This window comes from Macrobrachium rosenbergii, chromosome 8, assembly GCF_040412425.1.
Source record: "Macrobrachium rosenbergii isolate ZJJX-2024 chromosome 8, ASM4041242v1, whole genome shotgun sequence".
NCBI lineage: Eukaryota > Metazoa > Arthropoda > Malacostraca > Decapoda > Palaemonidae > Macrobrachium > Macrobrachium rosenbergii.
This window is the reverse complement of record NC_089748.1, coordinates 74,864,150-74,890,367: the sequence shown is the minus strand read 5'-3', so window position 1 is coordinate 74,890,367 and position 26,218 is coordinate 74,864,150. Positions and strand designations below refer to the sequence as shown.

At 35.7% G+C, this 26,218-nt stretch overlaps 1 long non-coding RNA gene across 1 annotated transcript in view; it reads left to right on the top strand.

Moving 5' to 3' along the window:
• Positions 1–26,218, top strand: part of LOC136840996 (uncharacterized) — a 492,700-nt gene that overhangs the window by 324,765 nt on the left and 141,717 nt on the right. The gene's annotated exons all lie outside the window — the stretch shown is intronic.

The window sequence follows — 26,218 nt, the reverse complement described above, 5'->3', positions numbered from 1 at the left end:
TCTCTCTCTTTTTTTCGTATGCAGTTTTTTTTATGTCTTCTTCGTCCCTTCCATCTCCGCCGTACATCTGTTCTCGCGGATTCGTATGATTGGACATTATCATAGCGTGCTGTGCTATTTCATCGGTAGGCCTTAGGGAGCACATTTTACCCTCAATTTATTATTGGTGGAGAGGAAATGGAGTTCTTGTAAAACACGGTTTTGCTATTAGGGATTTTTAAAGCTTGTTATCTTCTTTGGCTCGGACACATTTCAGAAGGGCTCCCTTTTTTCATTGACTTGTTTTATTTTGCCTAAGGACGAGATCACTTGCAGTCACTGCTGTCTTATGATTATAGCCTCTCTCTCTCTCTCTCTCTCTCTCTCTCTCTCTCTCTCTCTCTCTCTCTCTCTCTCTCTCTCTCTCTCTCTCTCAGACAGGCATTCTCCTATTCTCTTTCTGCTTGCTATTGTCCAGCAACGGTAAATGAAGGACATTTCGGTAACATGCGATATGATGTTTTCGTCTTGCAGCGTTCGAAATTGTTATTTTCTCTTTTCTTGATGGATATGTTGCTAACAGAGTGCGCGCTCTCTCTCTCTCTCTCTCTCTCTCTCTCTCTCTCTCTCTCTCTCCTTTTCCTTTATGGTTCATCTTTTTTTTATCAAAATCCGTATTTACTTAAAGTTTATTTCTGGCACAGTTGTTCGGTATTTTCATAGTGAATTCACACGTCCTGCGCGAAGTTATGCAATACCAAATTTAAAACGCGGATGCTAAGTCTTAGGTAATAAATCTGCTCATTTGTCGGTTTTCTGTTTAAGTACCAATAATAGGTCATTTAAAGCATAATTATGTTGTCAGAGATTCGCTACAACATTTGTGTGATAAGAGCAACGAACAGTAAGCTTTTTACGTATGTAAATTGTTTACAGTTGTAAGTGCGCAAGATCACTTGAAAGTGTTCGTCCCTACTTGATTTACCATATTTTCTTCTGGCTTATATTTTTCCAGTTCCAGGAGTGTTTCTACTACAGTTATATGAAAGAAAGCTGATTTTTAAAAATATTTCTAAGAGGGTTTGTGTCTCAGTATGGGTAGACTTTGTAACTTTAATGAATTTTAGGTTTTAAACTTTCATCATTTTGTAATAATAAGTGTCCGAAAGGTAGCCATAAAAAAAGTTATCAGAACATCTCACTTTTCTTTCGTACAGCTTCTGTTCTATTTTGGTTTTTCCGGCTTACTCTTTGCCGATATCCTCACCCCATTCAGCATAGCAACGGGCTGCATTGTATTCCATTAGTGAAAATAAGTCTCAGGATGCAAGCTTGTCTGCTTTGAATGCTGTTTACACACATTTTATTTCTTTCCGTTCAGTGATCTTGCTGCCTAGATTACGTGCTTGTCTTAGTCTCTCTTGTTTATGCAAAAATAAGTTCACTTGCATAACTAGTTTTGTGTGCACGCGTGTGTTTGTAAGTGTTGGGAGAGAGCGCTTGCCCGTTATCGGCTGAGTATTTTACAGTCTTTGGCGCGTCTCTCAGCTTCCGCGTGCTGTAATTACAATCAAGCAAGAACTTGACGCTGTTAATCTTCGAGAACCACGTCCAAATGTTCTTTAAGTATTATGCAACTTTTCTCTTTATTTGTTACTCAGAAACTTTGGGTATTATCTTCCTTTTCCGGAGATTGCTTATAGGTGCTTGCAATAGTATTATGTTTGTTTGTTTTTTTCTTTCCTTCATATGCCCTTCCCTCTTAAAGGGGTCAGCGCCAGAAGTGGTAATAATAGATAGTAGTAGTATAACAGTACCACAGAACTATTTTTTTTATACTTATGGGCTAGCCATGTAAAAACAATTACCATATGTGTTTTTATATGAAAGTACATATTTGCAACTATGATGTGCAAATCTGAGTATCTCACATTTTGAATTATTTAGTTTTAAATGATGCAGAAGTAAGAAATTTGTGTGAGCTGTTAAATCTGTGGCAGAAGTCCTCATAATAGAATTGGAATTTCTTTCCTCATAATAGAACGCGAATGTCTTCGGGCTTTCTTCGCTCATGTTTAATTTTTGCCTTGACGAGGTGAGCCAGTCGTGATGTATCCTATCTCCACCTGCAGGCTTGTTCTAGATAAGGATATGATTTACTGTGCCTTCGGCTTTTGAATCCAGGAAAAATATCAGAGTTAGACTGGAGAGAGAGAGAGAGAGAGAGACAGGGGTGGGGGAACGTTGCTGCGGCTAAGAGAAACCGCACACGCACATCCATTAGAAAGAGATGAGTCACTTACTCCCGATTTTTGTGACTCATTCTAGGTGTTATGTGGACACAGAGTCACTGGGAGGCCTCGTTCATGAAGGTAGATTATTTCTCTCTCTCTCTCTCTCTCTCTCTCTCTCTCTCTCTCTCTCTCTGTATATCTATCTGTATATATATATATATATATATATATATATATATATATATATATATATATATATTTATATATATATATATATATAATATGCATGTATATATATGCACATGAATTTTTGTCACATACACCGTGTCACTTTTTGTATTCGCAAATATTAAGCCACAAATATTGTTAAATATCCAATTCACTCTACTTTTGGAATAACTTACAACCAAGGGGAATTATAATTGGTAAGTGCTTCGCCACCAGTGGGATTCGAACTGCCGCCTGGTTTGGCAAACAACAACACACAGTGACCTTTGATCATTGAGCTATCAAGAGAAGTGTAAGTTGATACCGACTCTGATGTATACGTATCTCTATCATCTGCCTTCATAAACAAAGTGTGTCAATATACTGTGTCCGCTTTGCACACACACACAATGAGAATTTAAATATCCTCACTGAAAGTTTGGTTTTCTTCATTTGATATTTATTCTGGATTCCAGACTGTCTAACAACAAAGAGTACCCAAAAAATGTTAAGAAATCTGGAAGTTGAGAGGTCATTGTGTCTGATATGTATATTTGACTTTGACAAAAAGTAACTGGTAGACTATACACTCACACACACACGTTGAATGTATATGTGTACACATACAAACACATTATGTATATATATATATATATATATATATATATATATATATATATATATATATATATATATATATATATATATATATATATATATAATTTCATATGACTTTTTATCCACAGAGGAGTGGCTCTGAAAGGAGTTAGCCATCTGGTTCTCTTTGCAGTCATTTGGGATTAGTTTGCAACCATCATGCACTTCTTTACCCTGTGTGCAACTACTAGTACCAAACTGTTTTTATCAACGGAGGGAAGGTGAGATTTTAACGGAATAGGTCTAATGCACTCCTGCTCGCTCAGAATTCAAACCTTGGACCTTTTCTTGGTACATAGAAATCCTTGACCAAAGGAAAATGTACAAATCAAGTTATGTACAATTTTGCCAAATCAACTAACTTTTCAAGCATTCTCTCAGGTGCTCTGGACTTTATTTAATTTTTCATTGGACAAGTTCACAGTTGGGTAGAGGCGTTAAAAAGTTTGTGTATCTCAAAAATATAAAAACTGCTTTTTACTCTTGTTCTTTTTTTAGCCCTGTATGTCAACTATAGTATATACGGTGAAATTTTTCGTTTGGGTACTTTTCCAAAATTCTTTACTGTTTAAATGTGAATAAACCTATATACATACTTACATTGCATACGCGTATATTATATATATACATATGTATATATATAATATACATGTATACATAATATATGTATACATGTATATTATATATTTATCTATACATAATATATATATTATGTATACATAAATTACACACACACACACACATATATATTTATATTGATTGATTGATATATGGTTACTAAAACTGGGGTCACAACGCCTAGGTTATTGACGCGGTAAAAAAGTTAAATTGGAAACTTAAAAAAGTTTAAAAGGAGTTTCATAAAAGAAATACCTAATATATATATATATATATATATATATATATATATATATATATACATACATACATACATACATACCTACATACATATATATACAGTATATATGATCATAACTGTAAATTTATTTGTACTATACATTCATACACGCACACTATAAGATTTAAAATTTGTTGAGGAGTCCCGTCTTCCTAACAAAGCTACAGTATATAACTGCACAATATTACAATCCTACCCGAGAAGCGTAGCAAAGATAAAATGTCCTTCTCTGTCACGTTCTCAAGAGAGGAATCTACGTCTTCGATCCCCAAGACTGGGACATTCGACCAGCAAAATGTGTCGCATCAAGGCCACACATTCGTTGCAGAATGGAGGATTTTCCCCTGACATCAAGAACCCATGAGCGAGTCTATTATGCCCAATCCTTATCCTGCGCAACATCTTTTCTAATCTCCTTTGCGTATAGGGATATGACTAAGGAGACAGTAATGATGTAATATTACGCATCTTTTGGTTTCTTTCAATATTTTCCCAAATGGACTGCCAAAGGTTTTTCATTTTCTGGAGGATATACATCCCTTTATGGTGGTAGGCATCTCCTGGGTTCTGGAGAGGTGACTGCTGACTTAGCAAGTTGATCACCTTTTGTAATTCCCAAGAACCCCAACACAGGAAGGCACTCAGCAAGAATTTACTTCCTTACCTCTTCTTTTCACTAGAACAGACATTTCATAATCTCTAAAACCGTGGGTTCAAAGGGTTCAAAGATTCCAAAGACTGAAGAACACTTCTTTAGGTACAGTATGCAGGAAAACTATTTCCATTCAAAGTTAAAATATCTTTAAGGCCCTTAAAACTGTATGCAGTTCTGCTGTAAAAAGAGATACAACAGATGACAATCTCCCTCTTCTCTCTACATCAGGAAAGACCACTCCAAAGCCAACGCCAGCATCTGACTATGAGCCATCTGTGAAAACTTCAACATAGTTATCATCTTGGGATGAATGATCTAAAAATATTGATTTCATTCCCTAAATGGACATTACAGCTTTTGTTGAATTATATTTACAACATTTTACCTCGGGAAGGTTCGGGGCGGGTGGGGGAGGGGGTGGTGTTGGCTAACCAAATACCTAGCTGGTAAGGTTATACATTTTACTCTGAAAGCAAATGGTTGCAGTTGCTTGGGGTGATTTTCATAAAACTGCCAATGCCTTTCATTTCTGATGCAAATGTTGGTTAAGGACTTGGGGAGCATCTGAAATATGCCAGCTCCGAACCAGCAGACGATATATAAATACATACATACATACATATATTATATATAAATAAAATATACATACAAATGTATTTGTACACCACACACACACACACACACACACACACACACACACACACACATTATATATATATATATATATATATATATATATATATATATATATATATATATATATATATATATATATATATATAACGTGGGAAACCACTTCCCAAGCAAACCCAAACCTTCAGACTGCCTTGCAAACTAAATAAAGTATTTTTTCATACTGATAACTAACTGAGGAAGGGAGTGAGAAACTCAGACCCTACTTAAATTTTTCTCCATGCTCCCCTTTTTGTGGTGCATCTGTTTATCTTTCCTAAAGACCTGGTGACTGCTTGAATTACCTCTTTTCAGATAAAAGGTGAATGGAGACGAAAGCATGCCGAAATCCGCCAGAAAGGTTGAGTCCCCCATAAAAACTGGCAAACATGAGTGGCCAGAAGTCACCAGTATTTGGAAGATTCCGACATAGAAAACGAGGTGGCTGACCCGCCACTTGCGATCCCAATGTCCCCTGGAAGGCGCAAGAAAATAAGCCCCCAAGGTCATATAAGGTGAGAGAGTGCTGACCTCGGTCTCAAACCCTACCTGTAGCAGACCGACACACATCCCCTTGTATGCTCCTTATTGAGCTGACCTCCCACCCCCCCACACACGTGGTCACCTCTCGACCACCCAGTCACATTACCTATGCATTCCCATTAAACACATCCCTCCATCCCTTGTGAAATTTCGAAGAGGCTCCCCATCGCTCCGATAAAGTCCTGATCCTAGGTTTTTTCAGACAGTCACATATCTTTAATCTTTCACTGGACTCTCATTTTCTTTTCTGAAATGCGAGTTATCACAAAGACCCCTGCCTCACTTAGGTCAGTTTGAATTTTAATGCAAGCATATTGTAACAAGAATCGAATTATCTTGGCACCTTCTGTGCAACCCTCCAGTCGTCCGAAATCGTTATAATTATCCTTGTGTAACCACTGGCATTATCTAATTGCTGATGGTATATCGCCAGCTATGGAAACATTTACTTGTGCTTCTTGCAGTGAAAAGGCCACTGTATCAATTCTTCAGTGTCCCTTTCCAGAGGATTAATCATAGACTCTTCAATATTTGAACCAGTGCTAGAATAACTAACCCACATGGCAGCCCCCTGTTGTATCTGCTTATCATTCCACCGTCTTCTGATTGACGTGTTTAATTGTAAAAATATATTCCATTTAAAGGAGACCTAAGTGTTTATCTGCAGCAGTCCCTTATTGAAGTACGGCCTTCAGCCCAACTGTTTTTCTAATTAGTTTCCTACCTGACCAAGTAATTGCTGTCAGAATCTCAAGGTGTATTAGTAAGCCCCGTGTTCACGAGCTAGACCCCGGGTTGGACCCCTGAACAAAGAATACAGTAAGTAGGCCAGGTAAGAGCATAATAATACAGTATATATATATGCACACACAAACATATATATATATATATATATATATATATATATATATATATATATATTATATATATACATATATATATATATATATATATATATATATATATATATATATATATATATATATATATATATATATATATATATATACATACATATATATCACACACACTATATATACACACACACATATATATATATATATATATATATATATATATATATATATATATATATATATATATATATAATGCATCGAGAGAGAGTAAATATATGACTAGGTTTCCAGTTCCTGCTATTATTATGTACTCTTCATCTTTGTGGTTGAATTTTCATATTTTTTATTTAATCACTTTTTATACGGTCTTGGAGCTAGGGTTACCATAGTTATTAGCGGTACTTAATAATCGGGTTGTCTTCTCAATCTGATCGTATCTTGTTTTTTCAGTGAATATTTCGTGATATCGTCCCGTTCATTATACTGAAAAAAGGATGATTTTGTTTAGTGGAACAAACACATCGTGAGGAAATAATCCCCGGCTCCCCCTCCCCTCCCTCCCTTCAATTACAGTCGTTAAAAGCAGTTCACGTCGTCACTTGCGCGGGAGAGAAAAAGTCCCAACCTGGCAAGTGGCCATTACACAGGTAATCATCAGTACAGGTGACTCGGTCAGTCACCACCTGTTTGAGAAGGTTCACTTCTCCCCCGGCGGTATGAGCCACTCAACCTCATGACGGCGTGGGGCACCTTGGGCAAGAGCTCTCGGGAGGCGGCGGCGTTGCAGAGGTTATGCCTCCCCACATTATTCCACGTTAAGAAATCTTCTCGTTTGAGTCGATTTTCGGTGTGGTGCTTCTCTGGTTGTTAAGAGTCACTAAATTGTTCACGAATGTCTGATCGCTGGTTACTGTGAAAGCTGCTTGGATGAGTTGCACTGCGTCAATATATGGCATTTTATTTCTCGATAAAACATGAATTTCGCTTTCTTCTCTAAACAAAGAAAAACATACTTCTGATATAGTATTTTTGAATCTTGTTTTTTTACACAGAATTGGCAAAGTCCCTCGTCTCTCTCTCTCTCTCTCTCTCTCTCTCTCTCTCTCTCTCTCTCTCCATGACTCTTGAAAAAGAGAAACTGGAATTTGTGTTTTTATTTTCTGTGGTTAATTGGGTTTTCCCTTTTCACGAAGGAAAAAGTGGATACATCGTCACTAATGAAATCGCAATTAGCAGTTTTTTCAGTGGCCTGAAGTGAATTGTAATCTACGAATGCTTTTATAAATTTTATTTTCCATGTAGTTGATTTTCATGGATTTTTTGAGAAGAGAATGCTGTTTTATTTTTAATTCTGTAAAAGGGCTTATTTTACTCTTCCCGGTCGGATTTATGAGATTATGCTTTCATGTTTCATTTTATGGATACGTTGCGTGTTTTTTGAGCACTGCCGACAAACTGAAAATTATGCGTCATTTTTAAAAGAAAAGAATGATTTTGTTTTTTGTTGTAAGTTATTATGATTATTATTCGTAATGCATAAATATTCTTAGGGAAAAAACTCAAAATTAGCGGTTGCTCGGAAGTAAATGGGTCTGTGATGAAAAGGTAGTTTTTGGAGATTTATTTAAATATGTGAATATCTGATTAAATCGTATCATTTCAAAATCATACCTTAACGGGTCCTAACTTGAAATGCTCATCATTTGGAGAACCGTTTGATCTCCAAGAATAAAAGTGTTGATGTCAACCAGGGCTGCTACCTCCGAAAATAGATGCGCGCGCACGCACGCACGCATGTTTGCGGCTGCTGCTTGCCTACTCATGTCATTTGAGATAGCTCCTAGGCGACTTCAGGAAACCTGTCCGTGATTGGAGGCCTTCAGTGCTTGCTGAAGTTAGTGTGCTTTGAGGTAGTTTGGTTTCTCTCAAGGTTTGTTTTTTTGGTATTTCCAAAAGAAATCAAATAGCCATTTTCTGTCTCTTATTACATGAAATAATTGTTTTACTTCTATGAACTAATGAACACTAAATATCCATATTTTCTCTCTCTCTCTCTCTCTCTCTCTCTCTCTCTCTCTCTCTCTCTCTCTCTCTCTCTCTCAGACACACACACACACACACACGTACACACACTTTTGAAAATCGTTTCACATTACGAAATCTTTACCGTCGTGTAAGAAACCGGAATGAACGTTTTGGAATTAATAACATATTTACAGCTTTAACACACAAGGTTTCAGGAGTTTAGTTATGGTTCGTCGCACAATATACCCGACATCTTGGCCTTCTTATTCATTCTTCCCGTAATATTGAAAAAAGGGTTTTATGAGTCAAATATTTTTATCGCTAGTGCGAATTGTGGCTATCATTCTATTCCTTACTATAAAGATTAAAGAAACAAATTTCAAATGCTGAAATTTGATCCCGGACTTGTATTTGGATCTCTTAATTTCACTATTTGTTTGTCCTAACTTTTGATTTGTTATATCCTTTGTTAATGTCAGTTATTACATGTAGTTTAATAGGTTAATAATTTCAGCATTTCTTTATTAAATTTATTCGATTGCCATCTTTTCGTTCTCTTTTTATATCTATATTTTCACCTTTTTATTCGTTTGTCTCCGGAGAGATGGCAAAAGTGCCCCTGATGACACACGGTCATAATGAAGTATCTACCCCTGGACATGACTTGAGCGTTGATGTAATGAGCGCATGCGCCCTTTAGACATGTCGTAAACCAGGTTACTGGTCTTGCTTTGGGCTAAATAGCCCAGCTAGCGAGTTCAGTAAATATCCTGCCCGTCTTTCGTAGTTTTGGTTTAGATGCTTTATTACTTGCCTCCTTCTTTGCCTGTATTCTATTGCAATAAATTAACTGGGAGTTTTTGTACTTTTAAAGCTAAATACGGATCGTTTAATCCTTAAACTGGATCAGTTTTTATCTCTGATGGGTTTTCGAAGTCTGCTCAAAAGTAGTGGGTTGCCATCCAATTGGAATTTGCTGATGTGTACTGCTGTAATCCACATTTTTGCTATTATTTTTTTCTAAGTCATAATGGTGTATTTTATTTCTATTTTTTATTTGCGATCCCGCTATATATAATATTATTCCATGTATTTTTTTTATAATGAATCCATAACGGATAAAAAGTACTAGTGTCAAGAATATTCATGTGGATCTAAGATCTCGAGTTTTATATCGTATTTTCTTTTGAATATATTTGTGTAAACGTCTTTTGTTGTTTCTGCTTCGTATTCTGTAACAGAATTTCCAGACCTGTGACTTCGTAACCAGTAGTCATTTACAGAAAAATAGGCAAATCTCGAGTATGTTGTCGTATTTGGTGAATAGGATGGTTTTTGATACATGTTTTTGCTTTGATGATATTTCTCGGACGCACTTATTAGCTGATTAATTATGCATCTGTAATTCTGAGTATTGGGAGTGGATTCAATGAGATGTTGCTGTTTAAACTATGCAAATAATGTTGAACAAGTGGAACACTTCTGGAAACAGCCCTTAAAGAACTTGATCTCACTGGTAAATATTTACAAGATTTTTTTTTTTTTTTTTTTATCTAAGAAGCGGTTTCAAGAAGGTTAAAAATACTAGGCAGTTATTGTAAGAATTTTCTCCTTTGGTAAAGGGAGATTGAAGTTATTTTTTATAACTGAGTATTCGTAGTAATTTTTTTAATGTAGAAACTGGTTTGGTAAAGATTAAAAGTCATCACTGTTTCATAATCTGCGTTGTCATCGTTGCTTAAAAAAAATGAAAATTCAAAGTTCTCGACTAGAACAAGATATAGAAAGTTTTTTTTTTTTTTTTTTTTTTTCTCTCTCTCTCTCTCTCTCTCTCTCTCTCTCTCTCTTTTTCTCTCTCTCTCTCTCGTCAAATTTTCCTTTAGTTAACTCTGTATTATTTTTACTTTGCTCAATAGATTAGTACTCGAGTTTTTCATTAAACATGACCTATATATTCAGTCACGTTATGTATAGATGGAAAATAATAAATTTCTTGAGTTTTGTATTTGAAAACAAACTTGAATCATGTATGGACTGTATTGTAACATTATCATTGAAACTTGTTTTCCTCTCTTTCTCTCTCTCTCTCTCTCTCTCTCTCTCTCTCTCTCTCTCTGAATAACACATTTGTGGCGAAATTACGGGGTAAAAAAGCTGAATAGGTTATTCATGGAGCGGAGATTGTTGCCTGGACTGAAGCAAAAAATGGGTAAACTCGAAGTAATTGTTTTTTACCAATGTTTCATTCTAAGTGTAATAACATGGTATCGTTTCCTTCGCTTTTCTTTTTTCTTTTTCTTTTTTTTTTTTTAATTTTCTGGAAGCCTGTATTAGTTTTAGAGAACCTTAGATTCATGAACCATTTTTAAAATCGCACAGATTTTAGTAAATTTTTTAAATCGCAGATTTTAATATTATATTGGAGTAAAATTTTTTAAGATTTTAATTTCTTATCCATAATTCAGCATTGGAAGTATGAATGTTGGCAGTGACTGCCTTGTTGTTTGTTGTCTTTTCTCAGGAGTCAGGAAAAGGTTTAATATCTATATATGTGTCCAGAGGTGAATCACTGAATAGGTTGGGCATAGAAAAGCAGGGTAAGTGTAAAAATAGGAAAAGACTTTTAGTAGTTACGGAACTCATGAAAGAAGGGATTACTGAGCCACTCGCTTTACGGAAGTGAAATTTGGATTTTCGGTGCGAATGGGAGAAATGAAGGCAAGGAAAATTACTGTCTATGGTGGAAGTTCTGCCAGAGAGTTGTAGGTGTCACAAGTGAATTAGCAACTCCGAAAATGAATTAAGACCGTGCTAGAATGGCAGACTAAATAGTGGAAAGTTCCACTTGGCTAAGTGACAAAATTTATATTTAGTCAAGTGTTACTAGGCAGCTTACCAATCAGCTATCATTGTGGAGATGAGCTGATATGGATTCTAAGTACAGAAACTGAATTCGACAGGAATATGTGCAACAGAGTCGGTTTTAAACTTCAATATCTCTTGAGAGCCGAGTAGTCCAAAATGACTTTATCGTTGTTTCTGAATAAAGGCCCAGGGTCGAATGCAGGCCGAGGCGGAAGCATTTCAGTTATAATTCCCTTTGGATATAAGTTCTTCCAAAGGTATACTGTAGTGATATCAATAGTGAACGAAATTTGAGGCTTAATATGTTTGAATATGAAAAAAGTCACTTGTCTCAAAAACAGTGATCCATATTTTCACCAAAGCTAACCATTTTTACTAGTTCTACCCTTCTCTGAATTCCTCACTCTTTCAGTCCTCAGTTACAGCTTCAACCTTTGTTTTTTTTTTTTTGTTTTTTTTTCATTCAACATCCACACCCGACTGTCATTCAGGAGAGTTAGCGCAACCATTCCGGCCTAAGTTCCAAATTTGGCTTCCTTACAGTTTCGTCTGTTCTTCTAAACCTTTACATAGAAAGTGCTGTCTTCTGTGCTTTACCTATTCTGATTCGCTTCTCTTTCTCTCAGCCATTGCAATCCGTTCATTTATTATTCATAACAATATTCATAACCTTACTTTTGTTCGTATTCACTTTAAGTTGGCTCCTCTTGCAAACACCTAATTGGTTCTCTACTATCTGCAGTCATCATCATATCATCTGTATCCAGGAATTGTTATTTTAATCCACTGCTTTGCACGTAGATGTAATGTCCTTTTGTCAGATTTCTTGTATCACAACATCCACTTTTTGCATCACTGAATCCATAAAGATAAAAAAAATTCATGCATACAACATCCTTTTCTACAGTCGACATATTATGAAACATGTTTCTCCTCCATCATAAATACTTTTAGCGGCTCTCAAGAACGTACATTAGCAACACTACGTATATTGCCTCTGCTAGCCCTGGGATTGTATGGGTAACATCATATGTGGTGGGCAAAAATGTGATATTAATTAGAAATGGCTCGTGAGTGGAAAAGAATGAGTGTAAAGAAAAACCTGGATCCATGCCTGGCTGGGTTTGAAGAATGAGAAAGGCTGGTTGTACTAGTGATTTAAATGCAAAGAGATGTGGCAAAGAGACAGATTGCATAGTTGATAGGTATGGCGTTCCTGAAGCAAAGGAGAGTGGAGAGATTCTTGTGGAAATATGTTTAGAGAGAAAGCCTTGATTTTTGTATGTGCATTGCTTCCAAAGAATAATATTGATAGTTATATTTATATGGGAAAGTATATTTTTTGTATAGTACTCGTTGGAAAACAGTTTATGTATGTCTATATATATATATATATATATATATATATATATATATATATATATATATATATATATATATAATCATTAAGATATAATAAGATATAAATGTCCTTTAATATCCAATTCACGCTACTTTGGGAATATCCCTGATGGAGAATTATCACCGAAGGGGAATTATAAGTGATAAATGGATCGGTACCATCGGTTCTCGATCCCTCGACACAGTACCTTCCAACGACTCCAGTGGACGGTCTAACCACTTAACCATCAAGAAGTAGCGGGAATTGGATATTAAACGATATTTGAAGTTTAATTATTATAAATAAGTCACAGTGATGTGATAGAAAATTCATATAATATATATATATATATATATATATATATATATATATATATATATATATATATATATATATATATATATATATTACATACATACATACATACATACATACATACATACATATATATATATATATATATATATATATATATATATATATATATACATACATACATATATATATATATATATATATATATATATATATATATATATATATATATATATATATATATATATAGTATATATATATACAATTTTTTCCCGAATACGAACATAAGATTATTGTGCAACAGCAACAAGTTGACAATGATGTCAACAAGGAATATTTTCTAAGCTCTCGTTAAAAAACTTTTTTTTTTTTTTGTAAAATAAAGTATTGATTCCGTTGTCTTACATTGTTTATAGCATGAATTTGTTAACATACTTCGCAACTGAGCTGATGTGGCAATCAGTTCATAAAGATTTTTATAACGGAGACTTTGTCCCGAATATTTTCTGTGTCGAAGATAGAGATTGTTGTTTAATGCCTTCTTAATTGAAAATTTTTGACATTCACTATGGCAGTTTACATATAGGCCTTCCTTCATTTACTACTACTACTACTACTTCCAACCCCTATATGCTTACGTAATCTGAAGTGCCAAGGCTTCTGTTTAAAAGATATACATAGCAGTGAGCTTAGTGTTTAATTTAGTTTACTAATAGAAGATTCGCTAATTTGTAGTGATACTGAGAAGAGAAATAAAGAAAATGAAGATAAAAGCGAAATGCAGTGTTTTTATAATTACACAAAAATTTGTTATATATTAGTTCAAGTTTGTAAATTGCAGTCTAACTGTCGTGAACATTCTTTAATGGTTAAGAGACAGAGATAAACATGGTTGCCGAAACCAAGATTGGTTACTGCAAGGAAGGTTTGCAATGGACTTCCCAGAAAACTTGAAAACACTCAAGAGATGCCATACCTCCATTTGTTCCAAAAGAACTTCCTGTTTTCAAGTAAACTTGGTTCGAATTTTACGCTTCTTGTAATAAAAAAATAAAATCTTGGACTCCCTTCAGGAGCTATCATCATCTCCGAATCTAACAGTTTTTCCTTGTCCCCATTGCTCACCCCTCCAAGTACTCATTGAAATCCCTTAGTAACTTTCGGGGTATCTAATGAAATCACAGTCAGACGGACCATACTTCTTTGACTTATGTTCTGATGACAAACAAGGAAATTAAAAAGAGTGGGCAGATGACTAAGGAAATAGGAAGGAATGCCGAAATTGTGTTTTGGGAGTAAATGGCATTAACAGTTTTGGCTAAGCTACGTCTTGAGCGTTTTCCCCTGCAGTATCAATCTAGAATTTTAAAATATTGTAAGAAGAAATTACAACGTCGTTTGACATGGAATCACGTAATTTAGAAGGTTGATTAGAAATATTTATTTACATTGCCTTGCAGGAGATTTAATTTGTTCACCATCGTTTATCTTTCTCTCTTTTGCTATCTGAAAGCTAGCTCTTGTGTGTAGAAAAATCTGTAAAACAAAAGACTGTTCTCCAGCAGTTTTGTCAAAGGTCCCTGCTCTTCCGGCCAGGTCAGAATTTTCTTTTTTCCGCTTCACTTCGTCTTATATCAGTTTGGTGTTCATTCGCGCTATGCATGTTCCCAGTGTAAACATGGGTAAACAGAGACGTGTAGAATAATGTCTCGTCTAGTTTAGATCTGTATAAAAAGAAGGGGAGGGGATGAAGATTAGGGTTGAGACTTAACTTACGGGAAACATAGCCCAGTATTATATTGACAGTTAAAACCAATGAAGATAATACAAGGAGTGAAAGAAGTCTGCTGTTTAAAGCCATACAAGTGTTGATTCGTCAGTCAGTAATAAAACATTCATTATCAGTGCCCTAGTACATAATATTACCAGCAGGTTCTCTGATTATGTACATCCGCGAATCTTGTCGCAATCACGGGAGCTGAGCTATCCAGCTGCCTACCGTATCCGATAACAAATAGGCCCCAGATAGGCCTATACATTAAGACGATCACATATTTATCATTGACCGTAATAACCCTTACCATTACAAGTATGCCACTGTAGATTTATAGTAGACGTTGTAAATATGTCAGATGGCTAATGAGGTACCAGTTATTAAGTCTCATAAGTTGTATTTTGTTACGAATCCTATTTGAGTTCGTAAGCATTGTTTTTATTTGTATAGTATACCTTATTTAAATATTTCGTACTGTGTTTTCATGTACATATTTATGCCGTATAACAAAGCTCGGGCAACTTGTAGACAGAGTAACATAATTAATAGATATGTTTGTAGCTTAGTTAAACTAATGAATCGTCTTCTAACCTAATTCAGCACACAGTTACAACATTTTGTGATAAGAAGTTTAGTAGTGGAAGCCATTTTCAGCACAACAAACCAAATTTGTAGCTTAATTGTTTGTTTCTTGGCCTATCTGACTGATTGTGAAAAGCCATATTATGGCTACGATATGATAATGAATACTCGCGTACATCCATATTTGTTACGAAGAGAGAGAGAGAGAGAGAGAGAGAGAGAGGCATAGGTTAAGTTGTTTAAGATGTTTTTCACACTTCGAGGTACCTCATATTTTCAGTTTAACTTTCGTGGTGAACATTCTTAAGACGTGGGGAGCGAAAAGCATTTCGAATCTTGATAGCTCATTTTGACGTGGATGGAGACGGCTAATTGGACTCTTGCTTCCTGTTTATTGTGTTGATTATTATTTTTCACTTCCTCTATAAGTAATTTAGACCGAAATTACTCAGACATACAGGAGGTGTGTAAGAAAGAATTATAACGTCACAATTTTACCGAGAGGACGTGATGCGATATTTCTTGTCAGTGAGTCGTATACACTTATATTTACTGTTTAATAAATAATGGATAAGTTAGCAACAAATACATTATGAGCTGGCTTTCATATTTTGTTTAAAGTGCTAGTTTTATTGGATGATTACTACCCGATATATGTAGCCACTCCATGAAGAGCTTTGAAGTTGTTATTTTCTCGTTGTTTATGCCCTTCATATTAGAGTGATTTTGTATTATGTAGTCACGTCAACCCAAGTTCTAGATCATAATTTTTGAGCCATGTTATCAGGCAAATAGATTTTTTTCTTTTGCTTTTCATCCTTTATGGTGCTTATTTTTTATCGTTTATGGGCCTTAATTTAAGGCCTGGAGGTACGTTTAGCTGCAGAATATGCGTATTTTTACCTCTTCATAAAAACTGGAGGAGGATATTGTGATAGGGGTCATTTAGATCTCACGCTTCCGGAGTGGGGCTTCATCCCAAACTGTTTCGTACCCTTAAGTGAACTCTTACATTATGTAGCAGTCGAATCTGGGTGGTTCTGTTATGGAATTTGCAGCCTGAGAGAGATTTCACACCAATTGAAATCGTGTGTTGTGCTCTCTTAAGACATTAGACCCATTACCTTCGTATTTTTCTCTTACTCAATAATAAGTGTTTTGATAAGGTGAAGTGGTCTATCCATATTGCTTAAAGGTGCTTGACATTAGGATGTTAATACGGACCCCACTTTGGTTGGTGAAGAAGGAATGTGTCCCAGGGTACTTAAAGTCAGTTAAATGGATTTATTATATTTTCCAATCGCCAGTTCTTGTTTTGTTTAATGTTCTCTCATATAGTGATAAGTGAAAAACTAATATTTATATTTTTTAATGTTTGTTGTTTACATTTATATTACGTATGTATGTGTTTGCATGTTCCGAAATTAGAAGTGATATTTTAAGGTAGTTATTCCTTATTTTTTATTTTATGCCATAAATAGTTGATTTACCAACAGCTAAGACCGGTAATTCAGAAAGTAACACCTTCCCAATTATTAACTGGTTGTTGCTGTCGGCGCGAACCGAGAACACTTTATTTATAGCCACTGAAGACATCTACTGGAATTTGATGCCCACTCTGCTTGCCTCGGAGTTTTGTTCATTGCATAAATTTATACTGAAGGACATTTAACGTTGTGGTTCGCCCACTGCTTCGTTACTTTTTGATTAAATCATCAGACATCATAATGTACTAATTACAGTGATAAACCTGTTTTATTTTATACATAGACACACACACACACACACTCACGGACATACATACGTGAACTGCCCATGCCATAGCCGTTAGGATTTAAACGTTAAAGATAAATTTAAAACTAATGAAGGTTGAGAATCTTCATAGATATAATATATAAGATCACCATACGGTTTCATTCTCGGATAGTACAGAGAGTGAGGTCAAGGTGTCCAACCGAGCTATAATTGAAATTTTGTCGAGGGGATGATTTTTGAGAAGAGCTGATTTATGGAGACGGAAAAGAATGTCATTGTTTTTATTTGAAAGGTGGTAACGTTTTTGTCTTGATGAAATCATTGGGAAGAACAACACCGCCGTAATGTATGGACGTTAACCTGTTGGGCTCACGACCTATAATCTGTTTCCTGTCACGGAATTTCTCATATTTGTTTTGAGTTATAGAAGAAAAGTGACCGAAGTAAGGCTCATATTTAAGTGCTCAGCTAGTTTTGTAAACTAGTGCAAAATGTTATATTTGCAATATGCAAAAATCAAGTAGGTATTTGTTTAGAAAACATTCACAGAGTAACGTTTAACATCTTTCCTACAACAATGTCTACTTGGGGTAGAGTGCAGGAATAGTGGAGAAGCTTGAATGTGAGAGCTTAACTCTTGGCTTGGCACAAAACCCCATTCATTTTATAGGCCATTCATATGGGAAAATGGGTCCCATAATTCGCGGGAGGGTTTGTGTGATCAGAGGAAGTAATGATAGGTAATCCTTTTTCAGGAATTTCAGAAAAATGGTAATTCTTAAGCCTGCTAAGATTTCCCTCAAGCTGAGACAGAGAATGGAACTAGTATTCTGAATCTTGAACGACACCCAGTTAGTTGACCATATTGCAGATGATAACCAGAGGAGAAGTTGGGTAATGGTTCTGCTGGTGGAATGGAATCGGAAAGATTAGACGCTAAAGGCTATCTAACCAGAATATTACATTAAGTTGTGTGGATCCAGGCCGTATGTTGAGGGGGAAAATGTTCCTTTTTATAATCTCTTATGTAACAATTTTCGTTCACTTGACCTTTACTATTTGCTGTAGATATGTGTGCAATATCTGTTACAGCTTTTTTAGACTTTTGAAATCTCCGGGCATTGATTTAATTGACACGTGGTTTTATTTGTTACAGCCTTTTTTGTGTCTCCAAGCTGAAGATGAGATTTCATATTTCCTCGACAGTATTGCTGATTGTAGTGCTTCTGGATATCTTGTAATTGTATTTGGAGGTTGACATTCTTTCACGTTTAGAAATCAGACAGGCAGAATATTCATAAGTGACCTACAACTCTGGACAATATTTTTAGCGGGTGATATGTTAGCTGAAAGATTTTTATGGTTATCAAGATGTACAATTTGGAGAATTCAGGTCTGTAGTCATGTGTGTTATCAAAATAAATATTATTAACCTCTGATACATATGGCTGCAAAGATGAAATAATGTTGGTGAAGAGAACCCTGATCAGTTTTCCAGCGCTTTTCGGCATCTGGAATCATGCTTAATATTTAGTTATCAGTGTATGAAATTGGATCTCAAAAGTACTTAATCTAGTGAAATGGAATGGTTTCAAGGTATGAGCCACTTTGTTATTGTATGTGTATCTTGGTGATTCCAGTAAATTCGTGTAAAAGTTTTTCCCAAAGGTATACCGTCATCACTGACATAATTTGCAGGTAAAAATTTGTGCTAAAAAATTTCGGCTGTTCTGCAGTCTCTATACACAACATTTTGCAGGCTTGCACTTTCTTGCTTGAGGATACCCTGAAGCACAAGTTCTTTTGTTAATTATTAGGTAATTGATCATTTTTTCCAAATATGTTCTTGTCATTTGTGATTAGGGAAAAATGGAGGACTGGGGTGTGTTATAATATTTCGTAATTTAATTTCCAGGGAATTCATAAGCATTATTCATTTTGTTCCAGCAACTATCATCTTACCCATTCCTGCTACAGGTGAAATGATATAAAGTACCTTCAGTGTTTTTCTTCTTGAGAAAACTTGGGGAACTCATTCTTTCAACTCCCTTCCCAAGATTCTACGTGACGCAAAGTTGCCAGGACGCTAAGAACAAAGGCCTGGAAAGTGTGTAATTTGGGAGGACACTTAATCTCTTTCTCCCTGTTTTGTTTTACTAAAGTTATTTACTGTCTCTGCCGCTTCTATCAGCTGTTGTGTTTTCTCAAAAGCAGTATATGGTATTCTTATTCTGGTTGGTGACCATATATCCATAAGTTTAAAAAAAAAAAGTTAAGTATATCTTAGTTTAACCAGACCACTCAGCTGGTTAACAGCTCTCCTAGGGCTGGCCCGAAGGATTAGATTTATTTTTACGTGGCTAAGAACCAACTGGTTACCTGGCAACGGGACCTACAGCTTATTGTGGAATCCGAACCACATTATGACGAGAAATGAATTTCTATCACCAGAAATTAATTCCTCTAATTCTTCATTGGCGGCTCGGAGAGTCGCGCTGGGCCAACAGCGTGCCAGTCGAAAGCTCTACCCACCCCTCCAAAGAGGAACTTCATAACCTTACGGAGTGTCGTAACTTCCGTACAATGACTTTCACGGTCTCAGGAACGAGTTACGTTTTATAAGGATACACTCAGGCACATTTTCCCTGGATTATTTATGATGCATAAGTTCAAATGGAAAGTCTGACACTCGTATGTATGTGTTCACTTGAAAAGGCGCGTAAACAGTCGAGCAGCTTTTTCATTAATGTCCGATGAGGTGTTGGAGGCCGGTATTTTTCATTCAGAGAACCGTTGTGGGCATTCTTTGGGTATAGTTAATTACGAAATATCAACCCATTCATATTAGGTGAGTAGAGAGGGTATATGGGAAATTTTACTCATGAAAAGGACTCCTACATTATTTATTATGAAAGTCCATGTCTTAACAATCGAGAGACCAAATACCCTTGTCATTATCTGGGCAGAAAAATCCATTATTTCGTGCATAGGTGGAAATGTTCTTCAGCCAAAATGATAGGATGCAACTCATGCAATGATAATTGCAGTGAAATGTTGCATTGTCAGGGAACGCATCCCTTGATGTCTATTGCAAACTTATCAGATCAATAGGATATTGATAAGGTAATTTGCCGGAGCATGTAATCATGAGACGGGGAAAGGATAATTAATTGATTAATTACAGGAACTGACTCCGTGATTGATAACCTCATCGGGTGATTGAAGCCATAGAGCGTTTATCCTGTCCTCCAGGGTTGCCTTGTTGTTATTCTCACAATGCCAACTTCATACACATTTTTTAATTTGTATTGCGCTTACCCTTACGGACTCCTGGGCATAGTTATTGTATATAGCATACAACATTTTATATATATGTATGTACAGTATATGTACATATATATACACATATATACACTACATATATATATACATGTATATAAAATGTTGTATGCTTAATACGTTCACTATGCCCAGGAGTCCGTAAGGGCACTCACAGTACACATTATGTGCCCTTACGGACTCCTGGGCATAGTGAATGAATATAGCATACAATATTATATATATATATATATATATATATATATATATATATATATATATATATATATATATATATATATATATATATATATACACATGTATATATATACATACATACGTACATATATATACACATATACATAAATGCTTGTATATAAAATGTTATATGCTATATACACTCACTATGCCCAGAAGTCCGTAGTGTAAGCACAGTACACATAAAGAAATGTATATGATGTTGGCATTGTAAGAATAATAACGAGGCAACCGTGGAGGGCAGGATAAATGCTCTATGCTTCAATCACCCGGTGAGGTGATCAATCACAATGTCCATTCTTGTAATTAATCAATTACCACACACATACACACACATATATATGTATATATATATATATATGTATGTATGTATATTTATATATTACAGGGTCGTGTGGTCCAGTGGGTATCGTATGAGCTCATCAGCAAGAGCGCGTAATCGATTCCGGCGGGAAAGACGATTTGGGTCCCTTACCCCAAAACTTCAGTTAGGGGCCTCTGTTATCCTAGCTACAGAATAATGCACTTGTAATTAGTTGTGATGGTTCCATTTCCAGAGTGAAGAGCATGGGCTAGCATTCATCCCAAATGCTTTCTTGCTAGTCATCCCTTGTAAAGAGAAATGACATATATATATAGTTTTATGTGCACACTTACAAACATATGCGTGTGTTTGTATGTGTGTATGTACAGTGTATCTATGTGTTTATATATAATTTATGCTCGTGTGTTCATGCGTCACTGCCGTTATGACACCAGAGTTTATATTTCTTTTCTGCCTCTCACCCTAGTTTACTTTCAGTTCTTCTAATGTTTGTGCTGCTGGAACCCTCTTTTCCTTGGGGTTGATCCGGTGCTGTTTCGTAAAAGCTCCCTTAGGAAAGTTTCATCATCCACAGAACTTCAGGTGTAAAATAGTTCTTGCATATATACACTCATAATAGTCTCTCTCTCTCTCTCTCTCTCTCTCTCTCTCTCTCTCTCTCTCTTCTCAGTTTTTCAGTTTTTAGCGTAAATGCATTGTATTTATCTTAAGTGGTAAATAGAAATGGAATGTCAGTGAATCATGGCAGGAAATGTGAGATGCAGCGATCCTTCATGCTATTTGAAAGTCATGAAATTAACATACAATGCGAAGCCTGTTGGAACGGGCAACTCTCTGCCCGTAGGCAGACATCAGAAACTTACCTAAAGAAACAAGAATTTGTGAAGGATAAATGATGGGCCTAATTCCTGAGACAGTTATAAAAGTGCTTATTTGAAAGAAGTAAGTTCATACCATTCAAGAAAAACAGCAGGATGGAAGAGAATTCCAACGCCAGCAGATAGTGAAAAAGTCGCAGACCCAAACATTTTGGGTATTGCTGATTTCCACTCACAATTAAGAAGGAAACTGAGTTCATGGATTTGAAGATGGAAATTACGAAAATAATTTAATAATGAAACAATGTTAGGAAATCGAACCTCATCTTTGGTGGACCAACGTAAAATACTCCATCTTTGGATTAGCTGATCTGCGCTATCTCCCTTAATTGCCTAATGATGGCAAACTGTTAACAAGATAGTCTGACATAAAACATTGGAAGCTAAGCAGTCTTCACTGGACGTTCTCCTGAAAGATACCTGTCATCCTGAAACACTTTTCACAAAATGCTTTGCCTTTAATGGGCTTTACTAAATATATTGCAGATAACTTTGACACTTGTATTGAAAGAAAATGTCCTGAAAAATGTTTCCATTATCTGGGACAAATAAACTGAAACGGCATGTTTTATCATTTTTTTTAATAGCATTCTTAAAGAGGAACCAGAAACATGTAGTGCTACGCCTGTCCGTTCCTTAAGGTTATTTAAAGGCTTACAGCAGTAGTTACAGTCTAATATCCAGCCTCTACTCTCTAAGATTACTGAAAAATTAATCTTGAAGCCATTACGTAGGTACCTTGATATAAGCACTTACTCCCTTATAGCCAATATGCCTCCGGGAAACTGACACCCTTTCAGATGCAACTAATCCTATCCAGACTTATTCGAACTATTTTTATTGCTGTCCTTGACTCGGATAACCATAAGGCTGTAATATATAAACTTAGTAACTGGAGTGCCTTAGGTTTTGTTCTTAATCGTATTCATAGTTTTTTTAAAGTTATCACTTACAGGAATTTGTTGATGGCATTTTAGTGAACCTAGACAGATCGTGTCTCTCACTCTACAGTTTAGTGTTCTGGCAGCTTTTTTGCCTTTAGTCTATACTAGTCATGTAATTGGTAGGCCTTCTTGGTAATTTTTTTTTATGTTAGTAAGATTAAAATGAGGCCTTACTCACACTATGAAGCCTTGTGTATAATTGCCTGTATTCCGGCTTATGCATGTATAATTATAATTGCTTGTTAGTTTAGAAGTTGTGTTTAATTGCTTTCTCCTCACCCATTTTTCTCTTTGCGTGTACAAGCGTTCTTTTCTGTGGATGCTTACTTTGCAGCTTTATGGCTTCGTATGATTGCTCCATAAGAAGGATATTCCCCGTAGGTGTTTGGGGGCGGGGGGGCAGTGTCGTCAGTGCACTGCAGGCATTACTTAAGGTTCTTTGCAGTGTCCCTTTGGCCCCTACCTGCAATCCCATTTATTCTTTTTCCTGTACCTCAGTACAGTATGAAACAGTCGTTTCATACTGCAACTGTGATGTTTTCCTTCTGTTACACCTTCAAAACCTTTTTATTCTCAATTTCCCTTTCATCGCTGAATGAACTCGTAAGTCCCAACGCGTGCCAATTGGCCTAAATTTGATATTCCATTCCATTCCATAATAAGGATTTTTGCTTGTTTAGAATAATAATGAATAAATATTGTTTCTCTTTTTTATAATGCGAAAATCCCGTACCTTTCGGTAAGAGAGCCCTGCGATTTTGCAGGGAGCTATTCATTATGAAGTCCTATTCATTAGACAAGTCCCACAATATTGCCGAAGCAAAAGGTCAGTCGCATTGTGTTATCGTTTTACTATATGAAATAAATATGCCGCATGGTATGGGGGATAATTCAGATTGCTAATTGAATGTGTATCATTAATAAATCCAATATAGATTTAAAGAAGGACTAGACATTAGAGCGCAAATCGTTTTAATACTTTGGAAACCGTTTTCACCTACAAGGAAATATTTGTAAATAAACATTGAATGGCATTACCACAGCAGAATAACTAAGAAAAGCATTTTCTAATTTCTATGGTATGTGTTCATGCATGATTTATGGTAGTCATAGACATCTGGAGATTAGTTGCAAGTTTATTTTTTTTCTTCGTGGAGTTCCACAAATCCTAAGCCCAAATGAAGACCGAGTACGGCGAAACAGTCAATGCGGAACGATACAGTTATCTTCTCGTATATTTATTCTTTCTTTCTGCGGACTTTATCTTTTGAATAACTTCGAATAATTTTAAGAGAGACCTTTGAAATTGGAAACGCCATGGTCCCATGATGGGGGAGCGAACGTTCCAAAGCGCCATCTATCAGTGTTACGCCAACGCAAGAGTGAAAATAAAAAATAAATAAATAAATAAATAAATAAAGTCCGTCCCAGCAAAAACCACTGGATGGATTGTTGTCGGTGTTTTTTTAAATGCATTTCGGATGAACATGGTCAGAAGATTTGTATCTTTCCAGTAGATTCATATTAATGGTCGTGTTATAAAAGTTTAGTGAATGGAATTCTTGGAAACGCATTTTGATTTTCTCGTAGAGTAGAGATCCGTAGAAATTAGTGTGGAGATATGTGAACTGCAGCAACAGTTCTAAAACGTTCTGGAGTCTAAATTGAGATCTGCTTGTAACTTGAGACTTGTTTTAACGGCTGCTGCAGGGCTGTGGTAAGTGGATAATTTAGCTTTTATAAAAGTGCTCCCGAGTGGTAAATATGTACTTCTGCTCTGGCTAACTTTTCACGAACCCTATATACTCCCTTATCTTTTTTATGGACTAGGTAGACAAGGAAAGAGAAATAGATGTTATCTCAGTTGCTTGGAAGGGAATTGCGGTTGTAAATGCTAGTTCCCAAGAAAAATAAAGATTGAAGTTTTTTATCAGTGTTCATTAAGCTTTCATATCTTGATCTTCATGTCTTATTGCGGAAGAATAGTTTCTTAATGGAAAGAATTCAAAGAAAAAAGAAAGATGGGTATTGTCTTTTTAAGGTCTTTTCAGTACGAATGTCTGGCCAAAGTAATGCAGAGAAGACTAGGCAGTGTACATCATGGTTCAGTTGGTATTCCCATCGACATAAAAAAAGAATGAACATCAAATCATTTTCTATGGAATGGCAATAATATTGCTGACGCCAGATCATGATTGCAACGTATTACTAATCTTGTCGGGAGTTCTTTCACTTCTCATTTTTCTTGCGAAAAAAAAAAATTTATCTGGTTTCCCGAAATCGAATGATCTTATTACATTTATTAATAATATTCAACTTTTACCATTTTTTTTTCAGTTAAACATGAAAATTATGGTTTCCCGTAATTTACGACAGTATTGCAGGTGCATCAGTGACACTGAATTTTACAAATTTGTGAAGTAATCCTGAGGTAGTGTAGACCGTAACTCCAAAATTGCATATGGCGTGATATTGTTGCCTCGATAATACTGGGTACGAACTATTAGATTTATGGCGTATTACTTTTGGTAATTACTTCTGACGCCGAAGGTAGGCGGCGAGGAAAGTGACTCGTCCCTTTGTTTGTTTACTTTCTTCATAATATTTTTTAAATTAAAGCTTTTTTTTGTTTGTTACAGTTTCTTTAAAGTACATTTTTTTATTTTATATGTACAGTACATTGTTTTTGCTTTTAGGAAGTTTTTATAAACAACTGATGTTTTGATTTTTGTCTTGTTAATGTTTTAAGCGTCGCAACAGTATGACTTAGTTCAAGGTTGACCTGGCATCCTTGTAAGGTTTATTATATTGGCAGTTTCGGATCTTCATAATAAATGGCGTTTTTATTATTTATGCCTTGGTATTTTGACCTTCAAAGCGTAGTTTTTGTCCTAAAAATGATCGGGATGTAAATTATAGTTCAACGTTCCGGCGTAAAACTCATATGATAATTGTCCAAAAGAAACAGGCACATTTTTAGGCGAATGTTTTTGTACCTTCTCTTAATAGGTGTGAACACCCTGGTTTCCTGTGTGGGGAACACGTAGGTTTCTGATCATGTTAATGTACGAATGCATGATATGGACGTGTACCAGG